Source organism: Megalobrama amblycephala, linkage group LG1 (genome assembly GCF_018812025.1).
Source record: "Megalobrama amblycephala isolate DHTTF-2021 linkage group LG1, ASM1881202v1, whole genome shotgun sequence".
NCBI lineage: Eukaryota > Metazoa > Chordata > Actinopteri > Cypriniformes > Xenocyprididae > Megalobrama > Megalobrama amblycephala.
Genome location: NC_063044.1, coordinates 22518664 through 22537267, shown reverse-complemented (window position 1 = coordinate 22537267; position 18604 = coordinate 22518664). Strand labels below are relative to the sequence as shown.

The 18604-nt window shown below is 37.5% G+C and overlaps 1 pseudogene; it reads right to left on the bottom strand.

Annotated features, from left to right (window-relative positions):
- Window positions 1-8491: 8491 nt before the first annotated feature.
- Window positions 8492-11222, bottom strand: LOC125244292 (annotated as a pseudogene).
- Between the last annotated feature and the right edge of the window lie 7382 nt (window positions 11223-18604).

Here is an 18604-nt window from a genome sequence, read left to right as displayed (position 1 = left end):
CATTGTGTTACGATCTCTGTATCTGAAAATACAAAAGTCAAGTCAAGTCACCTTTATTTATATAGCGCTTTTTACAATGCAGATTGTGTCAAAGCAGCTTTACATTGATAACTGGTACATAAATTTTGGCTGCACAACAGCTCTTAAAGAATAGTGTCAATGCAGGCAGATCAGAAGCACTGTTGAATAAATGTCAAGAATACTGCTGAATATCAAATGTCAAGTCAAATGTCAAGTGTCCCCAACTAAGCAAGCCAAAGGCGACAGCGGCAAGGAACCCAAACTCCATCAGGTGACATCAGGTGGCAAACAAGTGGCAAATAGGTGTTAAAATGGAGAAAAAAACCTTGGGAGAAACCAGGCTTAGTCGGGGGGCCAGTTGTCCTCTGGCGAACAGTGCTTTGTTACGATTCAGGTTGCTATCATAAGTCTGATAGGATCGCAACAATCAAAGTATTTATTTCAGTTCCATCCAGTTGAGGATCGTATTCATCATGCCGGTATGGACGGTTTGTTGAGGAACTGTGCTACTGGCTGTCGTGTCGATGAGGCCTTCACAATGGATGATCTAGTTGACTCGATCTCTGCTGATACTTCAGGGCTGCGTTGTGGTCGTGTCCAGTTGAGGATCGTATTCATCACGCCGGTATGGACGGTTTGTTGAGGAACTGTGGCACTGGATGTCGTGTTGATGATGTCTTCACAATGGATGATCTAGTCGACTCGATCTCTGCTGATACTTCAGGGCTGCGTTGTGGTCGTGTCATGCGGCCGGTCCTTGGTCTCAGCTGGATACGGCCCGGATCCGGTTGACTACGGTACACCTCGGGATAAACAGAAAGACTAATATTAGCGTAGATGCCATTCTTTTTCTGATGTAACAAGTACATCTGGCGTTATAGGAAGTGTTCCCGGTTCCGGCTGACCTAATTTATGCAGCCTAATAATCCTTTAATGGATTTGAAAATATAAATTGATAATGTGTTATGTGTATGCCAGGTTAAAGAGATGTGTTTTTAGTCTAGATTTAAACTGACAGAGTGTGTCTGCATCCCAAACAATGCTAGGAAGATTGTTCCAGAGTTTAGGTGCCAAATAGGAGAAGGATCTACCGCCTGCGGTTGATTTAGATATTCTAGGTATTATCAACTGGCCTGAATTCTGAGATCGCAATAAACGTGAAGGATTATAATGATTTAAGAGCTCGCTCAGGTACTGGGGAGCTAAACCATTTAGTTTAGATATATTTTTAAGATGGAAGAATGCGGTTTTACAGATGCTAGTAACATGGCCTTCAAATGAAAGATTGGTATCAAAGCGCACACCCAGGTTCCTAGCTGATGACGAAGACTTAACAGAGCAGCCATCAAGTGTTAGACAGTATTCTAGATTATTGCGTGAAGAAGTTTTCGGTCCAAAAATTAGTAGTAAATCTCATCGTTTACTACTACAAACTGATAACGGTCAGATAAGTATGATTTGAACCATGCCAATGCAATTCCACTAATGCCAACATAGTTTTCGAGTCTATTTAGAAGAATATTGTGATCAGTAGTGTCAAATGCAGCACTAAGATCCAGTAACACTAATAGAGAGATACAACCACGATCTGACGATAAGAGCAAATCATTAGTAACTCTAATGAGAGCAGTCTCAGTACTATGGTACGGTCTAAATCCTGACTGGAAATCCTCACAGATACTATTTCTTTCTAAAAAGGAACATAGTTGTGATGAAACTGCCTTTTCTAGTATTTTTGACAGAAAAGTGAGATTTGAAATCGGCCTGTAATTGACTAATTCTCTAGGATCAAGTTGTGTTTTTTTAATAAGGGGTTTAATAACAGCCAGCTTAAAAGTTTTTGGTACGTATCCTAGTGATAAAGATGAATTAACAATATTAAGAAGAGGATCTATGACCTTCGGAAGCATCTTTCAATAGCTTAGTCGGTATAGGGTCTAACATACATTGTTGTTGATTTTGATGATTTAACAAGTTTAGACAATTCTTCCTCTCCTAAAGCAGTAAATGAATTGAATTTTTCTTCAGGGACACTGCAATGCACTGTCTCACACAATACTGTAGTAGACGGTTGCATGGTTATAATTTTTTCTCTAATATTATCAATCTTGCAAGTAAAGAAGTTCACAAAGTCATTACTGCTGTGCTCTTTGGAAACATCAGAAGTTGAAGCTTTATTTCTTGTTAATTTAGTATCAAATAAATACACTGTATCAAATAAATACTGTTTCAAATAAATACCTAACTGTATCAAATAAATACCTACTGTATCAAATAAATACCTAACACTAAGTATATTATAGAAATTTACTCAAATTTATTTTTTAAAATCCCAGGGGTTTAGTTTTAGCCTACATGCACAAATAGCAAAATAAACATCAGATGATGAGGATTCTTCATCATCACACACATGCAGCGCTTCTGTGAATGGAGAAAAATAGGAATAAATAGCCTATGTCTATACACGAAAGTACAGGAAACCAAGACGTTTGACCATAAATGTCAAATATAAGTGTTTTAGGTTGTTTAAACTTTTTTAAAAAGAAAATTCAAGTGATCGTGCCGGCGCCTCACACACACACACACACAACATATAGCCCATCAGTTTTAGTAACTTGACATTGCACACTGTTTGTCAAAATAACACAGTCAAGTAAATATAAAGAGTTGCACTGCTCATTTTAAGTAGTCTGTTATTATTGGGTGATTTTAATATACATGTGTGCTGCCCAGGTTGACCCTTGGTCAGTGTTCAGGGTTTGGACGAAAATTGCCAATGACATTTTGCTTGCAGTGGATAGTGGTAAAAATTCAGTTCTGCTGCTTCTTGATCTTACAGCTCCTTTTGATACAGTTGATCATGATATTCTTCTCTGCTGATTAGAAAATCTGTTTGGTATTGGGGGTATTGCTTTGCAGTGGTTCAACTCATATCTTAGAGACAGGTCTTTTTCTGTTGAGTTAGGTAGGTTTTCTTCATCTGTTGCTCCTATTACCTGTGGAGTGCCCCAAGGATCCATTTTGGGGCCACTTCTTTTTAATTTATATATGCGACCTTTGGGAGACATTATTAGGAGACACAATGTTTCATTTCATTTATATGCTGATGATACCCAGTTGTACATACCATTGAAAGCTGGCGATACTATTCAACCCTTATTGGCCTGCCTTGGGGACATTAAGAAATGGCTGTCCAATAGCTTTCTTCGACTAAATGAAAATAAAACGGAAGTAATCGTCTTTGGTCCCCCTAAGTTGAGAAGTGGTCTTATAAATGAGCTTGGCAAGCATTTCCCCTCAGTCTCCTCCCAGGTTAGGAATCTTGGTGTCATTCTGGATTCTGAACTTTGCTTAACTAAGCAAATTAATACAGTTGTCAAGAACAGTCATCTCGAGACTGAAATCATTTTTAACTTTTAATGACCTGGAGAAAGTCATTCATGCTTTTATTACCTCTCGCCTTGACTACTGTAATTCATTATATCTGGGTCTTCCTCAGTCATCCATTGCACGCTTACAGATGGTACACAATGCAGCTGCGAGACTGTTGACCGGGGCAAAGAAAACAGAGCACATTACACCAATTTTAGCCTCTCTTCATTGGCTTCCTGTCTATTTTAGAATTCAATTTAAAATTTTATTGTTTGTTTTTAAAGCTCTTAATGGTCAAGCCCCATCTTATCTCTCGGTTCATCTTATTCCTTCTTCATCCTCCAGATCTCTAAGATCTTCTGATAGAGCTCTCTTGGTTGTCCCTCATTCACGTTTAAAAACGAAGGGTGATAGGGCTTTTTCTATTGCGGCCCCCAGTCTCTGGAACCAACTTCCACTGGACATTCGCCTTGCACCTTCCATTACAACTTTTAAAATGAAGTTGAAAACATCTTTATTCCCAGGCATTTTAAATGTTTTATTGTTTTATCAGTTTTGTTTATTTTATGTTTATGTTTATCTTTGACTTTGTTCAGCACTTTGGTCAGCTCTGCTGTGATAAATGTGCTATATAAATAAACTTTACTTACTTACTTACAATCAAAGCGTTTTAATAAATAAGTTTGGAATCCAAATACATCTTGAATTTGGAAACATAGAGGTAGGTTGTAAAGGTTGTAATAAGTTGCATTAATAAATAAAAAAACAATGTACAGAACAATTGTATTTTATTTACACGCAAACATGTATAAAAATGTACAGAAATAACTCAGGATCTTTTACAAAAACAAAAAACAAAAACATTCCAAAAATAACCAACACAACTTCATTTAACTTGCATCAAAAATATTGGATTCTCACTGAGAAGGTTAGAAAAAAAAAAATCTCTTCTTGAGAGAATGGTTAATAAATACTTTATTTCTTAACCATTCTCTCAAGAAGAGAAAACAATCTCTCCATACTCTCCCTGCTCTTCTTTCCTCTTTCTCCCTCTGGAACTGGATGTCCTCTCGGAGCAGCTCCACCAACTCATCCTCATGGTCATGGTCTCTTTTTTCTTTTTTTGGGGCTGTGGCTGGCTCCACATCTTGGTTGCCCACTGCTGAACTTGGCCCTGCGTTTTTTATCAGGGATGGAGGCAGTTAGGACAAGGGGGTTGTTGGAAGGCCTCTTTCCTAACACTTCATCCATGAGGACAAAGAAGGGCCAAGTTTCATCATTGAGTTTCCCAGACACCCCCTCACCTGTCCCAGGACACTTGCAATCCTAAGGCAGTGTAAATCAAACCCCTTTACAAAAACACCACGATGAATTCCTGCAAAGATGTCTATATTAACTTGCTTGCTTTGTATTTTTTTTTTAGGTTCTCCCTTTTTTTTTTTGGCTTGTAATGGAGTCACTTTGCCCAAAAGGCCTATTTTCTCCAGAATGGTCCTAAAACAAAAAACAAAAAAACTATATATATATATATATATATATATATATATATATATATATATATATATACAGTACAGTCCAAAAGTTTGGAACCACTAAGATTTTTAATGTTTTTAAAAGAAGTTCGTCTGCTCACCAAGGCTACATTTATTTAATTAAAAATACAGTAAAAAACAGTAATATTGTGAAATATTATTACAATTTAAAATAACTGTGTACTATTTAAATATATTTGACAAAGTAATTTATTCCTGTGATGCAAAGCTGAATTTTCAGCATCTTTACTCCAGTCTTCAGTGTCACATGATCCTTCAGAAATCATTCTAATATGTTGATTTGCTGCTCAGTAAACATTTATGATTATTTTCAATGTTGAAAACAGTTGTGTACTTTTTTTTCAGGATTCCTTGATGAATAGAAAGTTCAAAAGAACAGCATTTATCTGAAATACAAAGCTTCTGTAGCATTATACACTACTGTTCAAAAGTTTGGGGTCAGTAAGAATTTTTATTTTTATTTTTTTTAAAAGAAATTAAAGAAATGAATACTTTTATTCAGCAAGGATGCATTAAATCAATCAAAAGTGGCAGTAAAGACATTTATAATGTTACAAAAGATTAGATTTCAGATAAACACTGTTCTTTTGAACTTTCTATTCATCAAATAATCCTGAAAAAAATATTGTACACAAATATTTTGTACAATTGTACACATTAAATGTTTCTTTAGCAGCAGATCAGCATATTAGAATGATTTCTGTAGGATCATGTGACACTGAAGATTGGAGTAATGATGCTGAAAATTCAGCTTTGCCATCACAGGAATAAATTACTTTGTGAAATATATTCAAATAGAAAACAGTTATTTTAAATTGTAATAATATTTCAATTGTAATAATATTTTTTACTGTATTTTTAATTAAATAAATGTAGCCTTGGTGAGCAGACGAAACTTCTTTTAAAAACATTAAAAATCTTAGTGGTTCCAAACTTTTGGACTGTACTGTATATATATATATATATATATATATATATATATATATATATATACATATATAAAGACAGGGGTGCATTCGTAACATAGCAGGGCATGCATACAAAATACTGAAGTGCTCAAGTTTGGATAAAACATGTGCATGTTGCATGACAGCACTACAAAAGACAGTGAAAGACTGTTGCCTTATAAACAGGTTGTTTGTGGGCTCTTTGTAGGATGATGGCTATTTCTTGCAATACACAAGAGAGTACTGAAAATATTACATATGTGTATTTGCCTTACCACCAAGCCACGCTGGCTGAGTTTTTGGCCCCAGTAAACAGATGTCCTGCCTCAGCCTGCAATTTGATTAGTTAGGCCGTCTGCTCCTTGCTCCCTAAAAACAAGTCTGGTTACAAACTTTCTTAAAAATATCTTCCTTTGTGTTGAGGGTGAGTAAATGATGACAGAATTTTCATTTGGGTGAACTATCCTTTTCTAACTTATTTGAGTAAATTAAAACACAATTCTTACATTTAAATGTGAACTCCTCAGAACTTGTTGTTATTTGTTTGAATGTAAATTCCGTCTTCTCACCTGCGCGCAATTTATTCTGTGACTGGGTAGGCTGCAAACAATTTTAATTCTGTCAGGACCACTATCGTCAAATATGACAGATATTGCATAGAGTTTGTATTGGCGGTATGGTTCTTGTTCTGGGCAAGAACTCCCTGCGCATCCATGCAGCCTAGCATGGATAAGAGCAAGAAGAGCAGCAATAAACCCCCCTAGGGTAAATAGAACAGGACCAACATATGCAGATATCATTAAATGTCACAATTTAACATACACATATTCGAGAATTAGTCTGATTCAGGGGAAATAATAAGGCCAATCCTGACTGAAGAGAGGAGGAGCTGGGGATGGAGGTGGGTAATTTGCTCCTGAGAATGCAATAGCTGCTGATAATACTGAAGAGCTTATATATGGATGCTGTGATAGGCGTCGTATTCCTATAGGTAGACGCAAGTCACCTGGGAGTCAGCTGATGCAAGCTTGACTGACGTGACCTGCAAGAACTGATGCTAACACTGGATTTAATGGCTTTTTAATTTGCATGATTTTTTTTTATTGCGGGACCAGGTGATTCTGATAACTGCTGATAGCTAAAAATCCCTTAACATTGGTGCGCGAGGAGAGACAACATTTATAAATTAGAATTACAATAATGGAGCCGGATTTGCTCATTTTTATTATTTATAATTTAGTAGAGGAGATGGTGGTGTAAGGTCTGCACAGGATCAAATTAGCAAGTCAACTATAAACTAAGTTTTAACTCCTTGAACTTTTGTTTGTAAATCTCACATTGACTCCGGCCTGGCTGACATTAACAGCTCACTTGACACATTTTATTGCCAAAATACCTTGTGAAGTCCACTTACAGTCGAATAGAACGCACCTATCGATCAGATGAAGGTATCTCATGAAACAGTCCATGAAGCTAACATTAGACTCAGACGTGCCTTGATGCCTTCCAACCAAATGTGTCCTCCGAAGGCAGCATTTTCCAGTGATTCTGCACAGCTCCTGATTAATGCCAGGTCATCAGTTGTGCAGTTTTTTTTTTTTTCAGTCACGTGGTTATCGTTTGTATATTTGATAGTCATCGGACCACAAGTCCAGAAGATATTTTTCTATATCTTGTGAATCCAGGTAAGTCATGTTGTTGTATATTTCCTGTATATTTTCTCAGAAATACACAAGAGACAGGAGTGAGCATAAACTGGTGCGTGCGTTTTTATTCCTGCATAACACTACGTAACTCAGTATTCTCAATAGTATCGCGTAACACAGGGAGGGTATACGGAAAAACAGAAGGGTCAATTTGCATGACGTAAATACACAACATATTCCTCCCCACTAAAATTCAAAGTAATAAAGAAAATAATGATTAAATCAACTGTAACATTCTTTTAAACACACTTCTCTTAAACTTCAGATGTACATGTCAGCATACATTTTTTTTTTTTTTTTTAGCTAGGGAAAGAGGGTAGACTACCTTTATTCCCAGACATAACCCTGGGGATTATTCTGCCCCATTGTTGTGGGTTTGTCGCTATCTAGAGTGTCAGTCTATTGGGAGGTCGACGTTCTCTTTTAGGATATGGCCGAACTGTAGGTACATCCACAGTTACAGTTTCTTTAGCCAGGATTTGCTTTGACAAAGGCACTGACTGACTTGTACCTGGAACAGTCTCTTTCACCTGACTAGGCGGAATCTCCGTCTGTGCATTCTCAGGAGTTGGTGTGGACGAATTCTCAGACAGATGATGGTATTCTGGAGCAATATCCAGGTAAGGATCTTTTGTCACCTGTGCTCCTGAGTTGTCACATGAATTTGCAGCTAGTAACTGGTCTACATGCCTTTTCCAGATGAGATGATCATCAGCAAGTTCAACAGTGTAAGACACTGGCCCTGTTTGTGCGATCACTACTGCTGGTAGCCATTTGACACCTTTCCCATAGTTACGAGCTAGCACTTTGTCTCCCGGTCTGAAACAATGATGTTTTGCTTTTAGACGTCGTTCCATCTGAAGGTTTTGTTGTGCTTGAACAGTCTGTTTTGTTTTCAGGGGTTTCAACAAATCCAGACGAGTGCAAAGTTGTCTTTTGAACATAGCGGTGGCAGGAGATACTTTAGTGGTGGCATGGGGGGTGTTTCTATAGCAAAGTAGAAAAGTGTTTCTTTTTGCTGATTCAGTGATCCTTTACCCTGGGTTGACTTGAGAGCCTGCTTCATTGTCTGGACAAACCGCAGGCCCAAAAAAGACTGAAGCTGACTCACGTTTTGCAGAGCTGGCGCTTCCACTATTGCCTTCACCTTTGAGGGTGCCTTGTGAAGTCCAGAACTATCAATCACATGGCCCAAATATTTAACTGAAGGGCAGAAAAACTCACACTTGTCCTTCCTGACACTCAGTCCAAAATTCTGCAGTCTCCGCAAGGTGGCTTCAAGGTTACTCAAATGCTCTTGCTCATCCTTTCCGGTGATCAGCAAATCATCAAGATAACACTGCACCCCGGTCAGCCCACTGAGAACCTGATCCATTGCTCTTTGAAACAGAGCCGGTGCCGAGGTAATCTCAAAAGGAAGCCTCTGATATTGATACATGGGTCACGATGGTCAGAAGTTCTTGTGAATTTGGGTCCATGTGCATTTGCAAGTATGCCTGGCACAAATCTATTTTACTGAACTGTTGGCCCCCAGCGAGATTGGAAAAAAGATCCTCAATAAGAGGCAGGGGATACTGCTCTGGGGTCAGAACCGGATTTATGGTTATCTTAAAATCTCCACATAGACGAAGGGACCCGTCTTTTTTTAAGACCGGCACAATTGGTGTCGCCCACTCACTTGTGCGTACTGGTCGCAGAACTCCAGCCTTTAATAGTCTCTCTAATTCAGCTTCAAACTTGGGTTTAATGGCATACGCCACCGGTCTGTTTTTCAAACACTTTGGTTGACTGCCTGGTTTCACCGTCAGTTTTACTGCAATGTCCTTCATACTTCCTAGTTCGTCACTGAACACATCCGAATACTTATTTAGAATCCCTTGGAGTTTTGTGTTTTCGCTGACCAGATGGACCTCTTGCCAATCCAGCTTCATCCTTTCCAGCCAAGTCCTTCCTAGCAAAGCTGGGTGATTGCCTTCGATAACATACAGCAGTAGTTTCTTCTTCTGCCTATTTAGTTCAACTGTCACCTCAATTACCCCTTTAACAGGAACTATCTCACCTGTGTAGGTCTTTAGTGTAATGTTGGATGGCTGAGGTGTGAGATGCGGCAACGTTTCTGTCAATGTTGTCTCTGAGACCAGTGATACTGCAGCTCCTGTGTCCACCTGCATCCGTACTGGTTTCCCATTTAGAATAGGAGTCACCCAGTAGCCCTGTTCATCTCCTGAAATAGATAAAACGCATAACACATCCTCTTCCGCAGATCCCGAATCACTCTGTGTGTGATGGGCACTTTCCATTTGCTTTTGTTTAAATTTATGGTAATTTTTCTTTTTAGGTCCAGCATTTTTGATTGGTTGTGTCTTTTTGTTTTTGCAGGCGCGTTCAATGTGACCTTTCTTGCCACAATTTCTACAGTTCATGTCCTTGCACCAACAATCTCCAGGCTGATGCCCCACTTTTCCACAGCGGTAACATGGCTTATCTGAGTTTGACTTGTTCTTTGAATAAGCATACAGTTTGTGTACTTGGGTGGAAGCATTTAGTTGTTGTGCCTCTTTTGCGGCCATTTCCATTGACGTGCTGATTTCTATGGCCTTCTGTAATGTTAAGTTACTTTCAGTTAGTAGTCACTTTTGTATAGCTTCACTTCGAAGACCACAAACAAGCCTGTCACACATTGTGTCACTCAATGACTGGCCAAACTCACAATGTTTGGATAATCGTTTCAACACAGCCACAAATTGTGAGATGGATTCACCATCTTGCTGATTTCTTTTATGAAACCTGAATCTCTCTGCGATAATCAGTGGTTTGGGTGAATAGTGATCTTTGAGTAAGCCCACTATTTCCTCATATGATTTGTCGCCTGGTTTCTGCAGCTGAGTTAAACTTCGCAGCAAATTGAACGTTTTCACACCTATTACGCTTAGAAATGTTGGCACAATTGCTTCATCTTTTATTTCGTTTGCCAGCACAAAGTAGTCAAAATGTTCGGTATAAGCACTCCACTGCTCGACTGATTCATCAAACGGTCCAATACAACCAATTAATCCAGCCATTTTCTTTTTACTCACTCCCCTCTTTGTTTTCGTTCGTCAGCTCTTGTAATTCCTCTCCTCTTTTTTTTTTCCCCGCGTTCCGTCGTCAACTTCTTTTCCTGTCTTTCACTCTATTTCCTTCCAGCGAAGACAACTCATTCTGTCCTGACTGTCGCGGCTTGCAAACTTACAAGGTTGCCGTGCATTCACTCTCCCTCTCCCTCGTGGAGGATGATGAGCTCGGGGTGGAGAATTAACGCTGCGAACATCTTCAGTCTCGAAATATCGACCAAAGTTCAAAAACAACAAAACTTAATAACCGTAACATTACAATATGCTTGTTTTTTTTTTTTTTTTTTAAAAAGGCTCCATTTACCAGTTTAACTCCATTTAGCCAGTTTACCTGCGATACTAAAATATCCATATTAAAATAAAATGTAAAAAAAAACACTTGAAATGAACAAGATTAGCTTTTAAACCCAATAAAAGGGAAAAACAAAATGCCCCTAATTATGAAATGTAAATCAGGCATTGCAAAAAAAAGGCTCCATTTACAAGCCATTTTACCTACTAAACTCAAAAAGCTACCTAAAATATCCATATTAACATTATATAAATGTTAAAGCAATAGAATTAAAAGTATACATTAAAAAAAAAAAAAAAAACTTACATGAGCAGATTGGGTTATTTCACTAAAAAAGTCATAAACTACCTAACCTGCATTTTGTTATAAACCCCTAAAACTTGCGTTCACCTTTTGAACAAAAATTAAGATATTCTTGATCAAATCTGAGCTATTCGAACCACACACAGGCAAAAACAAAGACATTAAAATGATGAAAATGTAGACTATTTTAATATCTTTGCTTCAAACAAGTCTCAGATTTCACCAAGAATATTAATTTTCCTTTCAAAAGGAGACTGAACATCTTACAAGTTTGGAATTACAAAAAGGTGAACAGAAAATGTAATTTTTACAGTGAACTAACCCTTCAAAATAGTCTTGATGTTCATTCATAGAACATTTATTCACTCTCCAGAGACAGGTACACCTGCTGCTGCAACCGCAGAAGCTTTTTCAATGTCAATGACATTTCCATTTTGAATTTTGAATTTCCTCTCTCATTGTATGCTCAATAAAATGCTCTTCCAAATCTTGCTTATCAAGCAGCAAGTGAAGTGAATTTTCCTTCGTCAAATACTTTCTCATCACAGTATTTGACAGCATCAGATCTTCAGTGTGACCGACGAGTGTGATGTACATAGTAGCTTGAGATTGAAAGCTACTGACGTTTTGGAGCTTGTTACAGCCCACACATCTCTGAAATCTATTTTTTATCATTAAAATCCAGTTGCCAAGCATGACAAACTGGACACCACTTCGATATGGTACCTTCCACAGCACAAATATTAGCCACAAGTGTGGTCACCACACCCTCATCAATTCTAAAAGATATTTGGGGTGCCAATTCATCCAAGGGCTCGATCTCCTCGATCACACTGTACCGTGTTGTAGTCAAGTACTGTTCACCTTGAAAAGCTCTAGTACTAAGGTTGGTGATACGGTAACTATGGCCAAGGGCAAGCTTGCCGATCGGACCTTCCCACAACTGGACTTTTGTTCGACTGGTGGCATCTTCAATGCATGCCTGTATATCAACAAACACACCATTGAAATCAACACTTTCAGTGCCAAAACTTTTGTGTATTACTCGGACTTCAACAGCACCCACCTTCAACAATAAAAACAACAAATGTCATTAGTCACAGACTACAAACCATTAAACCATATTTACTGTTAAGAATCAAATATTTGCATAATTTCAATTACAGCTGCTTAATCACATGCAAATTGTAGATTCAATGTACAATTACTTTTATTAACCTTTTATATTTGTAAAAAACTTGTCACCATTATGCATGATCAAATATTAATTTTCTTGTAATGTGTAATGTACCAATCTGTAAATTTAAATAATCTATAAAGTTGTGAAGCTGAAAGTGCACAATAAAGTAGTCTATCTTCCAAGTGACAAAGCTGCAAAGAATCAATGGTTAAAATTAATTTAAGTGACAGAACCATTTAGTAATATTCCAAATTCCTGAGTATGATTAAACAAATTTATTTGCATCCTGTTGTTCTGATCTTAAAATATGTCAATCCAGCCAAAACTTGATTTTCAGAGAAATAATTACTTACTAATGATGTCAGACACTTTTTCAGAATCAAGTTGAGGCTTGGCTGCTTTGTCTTTGAATGCGTCTGAACATCTTCCCGTGTAGCAGTGTGTTGCGAGAGTGCCTCTTCCAAACACTGCCATCAAGAGGTCTTTTGTGTTCAGTCCATTTCATGTGGGCAAAATGTTCTGTTGCGATTGACGTGTTGGTATGGATTTTTACCTGAAAACAGTGATCAAACATTGAAACAATAACAAAATTAAAAGGTGAACTTAGCTTTTGTAACATTAAAAATGATGTGAGCCATTAATCGATCTATGTTCTATAACATGTAATACAGAAACATAAAAGGATTATTCCAAAAGCAGCTTATGTAAACACCTTAACCAAAATATTGTCTTATTCAGAATAAGGTCAATAATTAGATTAATGCTCTCCATGTAAACATAGTCAGTGTGTCCTACAGAAACACATACAACCGACCACTAAAGAGTGAAACAGAGCAACTTAAATACACAGTGGCTATGTTCACATGCACCACTTTTCGCCAATCCGAATGAATTGAATCCGATTGCAGATCTGTTTACATGTACCCTAAACATTGTAATCTGATTCAAATATCTGTTTATATGTTTTATATACATTTCGATTAAAACCTTTGCACATGCACTCTCTGTGTGTGACGTCATATCAATCGCACTTGCGGTTTATGTCAACAGACAATGATTGATAGCTAGAGATATTGTCAAAAGCATCAAATATTGGCAATATTAAGATGATTTGGTATTTCCTACTGTAGGCCTGTTACATTCTTCTAGTCTATTATTATTATAGATGGGTTTCCTGTATACAAACAATACTCGATGCACGTGCATTCAGGGGGAAAAACCGCTAAGGAGTCTTATGCCAGAAAAATGCTTAAAGTGGCTTAATGTACTAAGACAGTGATGTTAAACTCAGTAACTCGGTAGACCAAACTCAGTAAACATCATACTAATAAACCATACTATGGAGATTGAATCGGAAAGTAAAGCCTAAGTGAGTGAAAGCTATGGGACATTGTTATCAGCAATTTCCTCTGAGTTTGACTGTTTTGCTATTACTGGGGACTTTAACATCCACATAGAAAATGCAGAATCCAATATGGCAAAAGAAATCATAACTGTTTTGAATACTTTTGATCTGACTCAGCATGTACATGGACCTACACACAATCGTGGACACACTCTAGATTTAATTATTAGTAAGGGTCTAAACATTTCATCCATTGTCATTAAGGATGTAGCGCTATCTGATCATTTCTGTATTTTCTTTGATTTATTGATCTCTCCTACTGTTGAAGCTAGATCTGTCTCGGTCAAAAAGCGATGCTTAAATGAGAATACTAGTGCACTGTTTATGAAGGCTATATCTTTAACACCAAGCATATCTGCAGACTCTGTTGATTTTCTCCTTGATTCTTTTAACTCAAAAGTACAGAACGTTATTGATAACATTGCTCCTGTGAAAGTCAGGAAGAAAAGTGGCAGACAAAAAGCACCATGGAGAAACTCAACAGCAGTGCAAAATATGAAAAGACAATGCAGAAAAGCTGAGCGCATGTGGCGAAAGACAAAACTTGAAATCCATTATAACATCTATAAAGATATTCTTCATGCTTTCAATGTGGAATTAGGCAAAGCTAGACAGACCTTCTTCTCAAATATTATAAACAAAAACTTAAACAACACCCGCACTCTTTTTGCTACTGTAGAGAGACTAACAAACCCCCCAAGTCAGATTCCCAGTGAAATGCTCTCAGACAGCAAATGCTGTGAGTTTGCTTCCTTCTTCTCTGAGAAAATTAATAATATCAGAAAGGCGATCAGCACATCCTTGAGCTGCACTGGGGTAAAACAGATCAGATCACAACCTCAGAAAGCAGCTATTATGTCTCTCACTTAATAAGTGAGCATAAACTGGTGCGTGCGTTTTTATTCCTGCATAACACTACGTAACTCAGTATTCTCAATAGTATCACGTAACACAGGGAGGGTATACGGAAAAACAGAAGGGTCAATTTGCATGACGTAAATGCACAACACATGTCTTTTTCTTGTTTAATGAATTTGGTCAGAAATTAATTTGGGATGGCTAGTGAAAGCCCATGTTGTTCAATTGTGAAGATTAATGTTCCATTACATTTTGTGATGTAGCTTGTTTGTTTGCATAGTATTTTACAGGTGTTGCACCAGTGAAAGGTTTTTGTTGTGTTGATGTTGTGTTGTGTGCTGTGACATTTGGGGCAGACTTTTTTATAGTAATGGTTGTGCCTTCTAGCGGTTGTGTGAGTGTATGTGTTTGTATGTGATGTGGTTTGTTGGATGATAGTAGTGCTACGAATGATTGTTAACATGGCCACGACAAAACTTTAATGGTGCATAGTGCTTAACATGCTAATGTTACATTGATGGCCAGATTGAGTTAAAAAGTCTAACATCCCAAGCAAGAATAAATGTTTTTCATAACCAGATCAACAGCTAAAGTACCTTTATCTACTAAAATAAATTCACTCTTAAAATATCTAAACTTGTTTACTTTGCCACTGTTTAATAGATTAGATCTGATGCAGTTTTATTAAGGCTAACGTTACGTGGATAAATTTGTTTGGTTAATATATTAAAAATAACACCCGGTGTATTGACTTGTAACTTGTTAGGATATAATTATAAAAAAGGGTGGGTCCTGCACCCTGATATTTGTGAACTTGGCTTTTACCCACTTGACAATATGATTGTATTTGTAATAGGACTGTTTACTGCCAAGAATCTGACGAAACGATACATATCACGATACAGAGAATACGATACAATATATTGTGATACTGTAAGAAAGGCAATATATTGCGATATTGCTTGTTTTTTTTAGAAAAAGGATGTAATTTTAGGAAAAAAACGGTCATAAAGAACACACCACCATATGCATAAAACCTTACAAACAACTTTAATCAATACAGTATCATTTGCATTTATATCACAAATCAATATTTTGTGCAATCTAAGGGAAAATAGTAAAGTGACTGCAGGATTCTTTAGGTGTATATATTTTAAAGGTGCCCTAGAATTGAAAATTGAATTTATCTCAGCATAGTTAAATAATTAGAGTTCTGTACATGGAAATGTGAACAGTGGGTCTCAAACACCATTGTTTCCTTATTAGATTTTTGCAAAAGACCTCTGAAGAACAGGCGAATCTCAACATAAAACCGACTGTGACACAACAGTCGGGATCATTAATATGTATGCCCCCAACTTTTGAATATGCCAGCCCATGTTCAAGGCATTAGACAAGCCAGTATTAAAGTGGAACTCAGTAAGATTTTACTGAGCGCAGCTCTGGACTACATTGACTACAGCGCTCACCAGCGCAGTAGTTTTGCAAATTACAGTACAAGAAATCTTGATGGAGGTGTGTAATTTTCAAAATGGTCTTATATACATTGTTTGATTGTTTCATTTAGTGTCAACCAAAATGTTACATGTAAAAAATCACTTTTGAAATTTTTTCTCACATGAATTTTGGCATCTAATTCATTGTACATTTTATTGTCATAACATTTGAGTAGTTGTTAAAACCCCTGGAGTTTTAGATTAGCCTAATTGTTTTGCATGCATAATTGTTTTGTATAGGCGAATGTCGTTCAGATGGACGTAATTTAGCATAGCTTCTTCTTCCTTTTTTGTGTTGACCAAAATAAACTAGCTAAAAAAGGCGACGTGCTAATTACAGAAAACTAAATGAGATTTATTCATATGCATTTTTAATTGTTCATGACAATACTACAGGAATCTACTTAGAGCTCTACTTCACCATCTGAGTATACAGCTCAGGCTGTCGTTTTGGTATGATCGAAGTGAGATCATACTGTGTGAGGTCGCTATGTGTATATTGAATTACCGTAAAGCATTTTGTCACTCTCGCGTGAACGTGAACATGAGGCGAGATTGTGTCGGGTTGGCGCAGCTCAAGTTGCAAGTGTTGTTTTCTGGCGTAGACGTGCCAGAAGGGGTTAGTGCACACCTCAAACACACCACTACAAGTAAGTTAACCACTGTAAGAACTTAAACTATTTATGAAGGTAAAAAAGTTACTTAGTTCTGCTTTAACATCTGGAGCAGCACAGCTGAATCAACATACTTTATGCAGGTAAGCAAGCAAGGACAATAGCGAAAAATGGCAGATGATGCAATAATAACTGACATGATATCATGATATTTTTAGTGATATTTGTAAACTGTCTTTCTAAATGTTTCATTAGCATGTTGCTAATGTACTGTTAAATGTGGTTAAAGTTACCATTGTTTCTTACCCTACAAGAGCCGTCGTTATTTTCATTTTTAAACACTTGCAGTCTGTATAATTCATAAACACAACTTCATTCTTTATAAATTTCTCCAGCAGTGTGTAATGCTAGCTTTAGCTCCGTTAGCTGCAGCTTAGGCTACTATGAAACTCATTCAGAATCAAATGTAAACATCCAAATAAATACTATACTTACATGATCTGATATGCTGCATGATGAACACTTTGTAAAGATCTAGTTGTGTGAACTTTGTTTATTCAATGTATTATAGAGTTGCAAGCTTGGAGGCGGGGAGCACGAGAATTTAACACTCTGAGGTCTCGCCGGCGATACCACCGCATTTTTTTTCTTACCAGTATGAAAGAGACTGAAAATACTCTGTCAATGTTGCACATACAATTAAGAGTTATACACCATTTTAATCTGTTGAATATCTTCTTTTATTTGTGTACACTCAGAGTAAAAACAAAATGTTATGCTTTTTGTAAAATAAATTGGGGTAGTCAAATTGAACCAGAGCAACTTCCCATAACCCTTTTAAATTAATAGTCCTAGATAGTCTTGTTCTGTAATTAGAGATACTGTTTTTGGGATATACAAACCTCGATGCGTTGCAAGGCAGTGTAATGTAAAACACCATGGTGATAATTTAGCATAAATGGTATGCGTCATACGTTATCTACGTCTTTAAGGATTTCTCTAAGTCCACCACCTGTTTTTTAGGCACCCAGCTGTTGAACTTTGGAGGCCACCCCCACCACTTAACAAGTACAAGCACAGACTTGGCGTTTCCTGTCTAATCTTTTCTATTTTAAATTATTTATCATCACTAACAATTATTTTCTGTAGTTCTTGCTCATAAAACGTTCCTTCAATCATTTCGCCATCGTAATCTTGTATTTTGTATACGGATGGTTGTCGAGGTATACACGATGCTATTGTGAAATATTCTTCCGTATAATTCTGTTCATAACCTTTAGAAAATACATTTCTGACACTCTAACCACATCCCCTATGTGGCGAGGGGGGAGTGGTTCAGCGAGGTCTGCAACCGGAGAGAATAGCGGGAGACGCTTGGTAAGTGAGTGGGTTGGATGCAAATCACGAACACCTGTTTCTCGTTCTAGTGATTGGCGCGGAGACAGGATAAGACGCCGTGAGAAGCAGGAGTGTGTGTGTGAGAGAGAGGGGAACTGCTGACTGAGACCCAGCGAGTTACTTGGAGTGAAGCCCTTTGTGGATTGTGTTTACCGAACCTGGTGTGAAGCCCTTTGTGGAATATTTGTGTTGCTGTTATCGTGCGTCGCACGGCCTTTCTGCTGAACATTCGTTTCAATAAAAGCTCAGTCATAGTTCGCGGTCCCTGTCCTCTTCGTTCCCATACACGAACGTGAACTGTGTTACACCCTATTTTAAATTTAAAGATGGGCTTTTCTTTACGTAG